The sequence below is a fragment of the Gossypium hirsutum genome, chromosome D10 (assembly GCF_007990345.1).
Source record: "Gossypium hirsutum isolate 1008001.06 chromosome D10, Gossypium_hirsutum_v2.1, whole genome shotgun sequence".
NCBI classification, from domain to species: Eukaryota; Viridiplantae; Streptophyta; class Magnoliopsida; order Malvales; family Malvaceae; genus Gossypium; species Gossypium hirsutum.
Window position 1 is genome coordinate 20,929,663 of NC_053446.1, and position 2,171 is coordinate 20,931,833.

Consider the following 2,171-nt stretch of genomic DNA (forward strand, 5'->3'; position numbering starts at 1 on the left):
TCTCCATGTAAAAAGGCATTATTAACATCTAACTGCTGGAGAAACCATTTCTTTGAAGCAGCCATAGCCAGTAACAATCTGACAGTTGTAATCTTTGCTACAGGAGAAAAAGTGTCAAAGTAGTCAATACCTTCAGTTTGCGTGTAACCCTTAGCAACCAAACGAGCCTTATATCGCTCAATAGAACCATCTTCTTTGTGCTTAATACGGTACACCCATTTGCAACCAATGGCTTGTTTCCCAGGTGGTAAATCAACAAGAACCCAAGTGTTATTTTGTTCAAGAGCTAAAAATTCAGCCTGCATTGCTTCTCTCCATTGGGACTGTTTGTTGGCTTGATTAAAAGTTTGAAGTTCAATGGCTGCAGTGATGGCTAAGGTAAAATGTAAATGAGAAGTGGAGAGGTTCGCATAGGTAAGATAATTAGTTAATGGATAAAGAGTGGAGTGAGGTTGGCTTGGTGGACATAAATGTCATTGATAGTCCTGGAGGTAAGATGGTGGTTTTCGAGTACGAGATGGCCGAGAGGATTAAGTTGAAAAGTCAGATTGAGGTGAGGGAATAGGTTCAAGAGATGGTATATCAGTATCATAAGACAGTGAAGGATCAAAAGTAATATGTGGGATAGTGTCAAAGGAAGGTGTGACAGTTGGAAAGGTGGTTTTATGAAACATGACATTTTGAGAGATGAAAATGTTATGAGAAGCATGATCAAACATGTTAGAATTGTGTGACCCAAATTCTAAGAGATTGCTTGCAAGTCAAGTTAAACAAAAATATATTTTCTTTCTAGAAGATTTAGTATTTATTAGTATAATATATTTAGCATTTATTAGTATAGTTTATTTGACTTACTAATTTAGCCTATAAATAGGCTCCTTTACAATCTTAGAAAAAGAGACACCCATTAGATTAGAACTCATAACACATTCAGAGAATTTTGTGTTTACATTTGAGGGTTCTTTGTTTTTCGGGTTTTCGGGGTTTAGTTTTTATCTCCATCTTTTGTACTCTTCATTCTTTTGCCATTATAGTAAAATTATCTTTGCCCGTGGTTTTTTATCCTCTTTTGAGGGGTTTTTCCACGTTAAATTTGTGTGTTCATCTTCTCAATTTCTTCTACTATTTTTACTTGTTCGTTGCTTATTCGGGACGATCCTAACAAGTGGTATCAGAGCTAGTTTAACTTTCATAGATCAGCCCGGTCAGAGATGGCAGCAACAAGGTTTGAAATTGAGAAGTTCGATGGTGAGACAAATTTCAATCTGTGGCAAGTTCGGATGATGGCAATTCTAGTTCAAAATGGCTTGAAAAAGGTTGTTACAGGGAAAAAGCCTGAGAATCTAAATCAAACAGAATGGGAAGAGCTTGATGAAAAGGCCTTGTCTGCAATCCAGTTGTGCCTCGCGAATACAGTATTGCAGGAGGTATTGATGGAGAAGACCTCATTCGCCTTGTGGAAAAGGTTAGAAACTCTTTATGCGACTAAGTCTCTGGCTAACCGTTTAGTGTTGAAACAACGTCTATTTACGTTTCGTATGAACGAAGGTGAGCTTCTTAAAGATCACATCAGTCAATTCATTACTCTTTTAAATGATTTAAAGAACGTTGAGGTTCATATTGACGATGAAGATCAAGCTATGCTATTATTGTGCTCTTTACCCTCTTCATACAAGTCTTTCAGGGAGACCCTGATTTATGGCAGAGACAAACTCTCGTTCGAAGATGTGAAGGGTCATTTGTTGAGTAGAGACAAACTCGACAATGAGTTTGATTTGAATAGCAAAGCAGATAGACAAGCTTCCGTTTTGGTAGCATCAAAGAAACGAGACAAAAGGTGTCGCTATTGCAAAAAGTTAGGTCACGTCAAAGCAGATTGTTATAAACTGCGAAATAAAAGAGCTGCTGAGAGTAACGAGGAAGATGTAGTTGGTGCTAATTTGGTCGATGAAGGCGGTGATGATTTCTTGTTAGTGTCAACGAGCGATAACTCCAAGCTTACGTCTGAGTAGATCCTAGATTCAGGATGTTCTTTCCACATGCGTCCCAATAGAGAATGGTTCTCCACATACAGTTCAGTTGAAGGTGGAGTTGTGCACATGGGAAACAATTCATCTAGTAAAATAATCGGTATTGGTACTGTTAAAATTAGGATACACGATGGGACGATT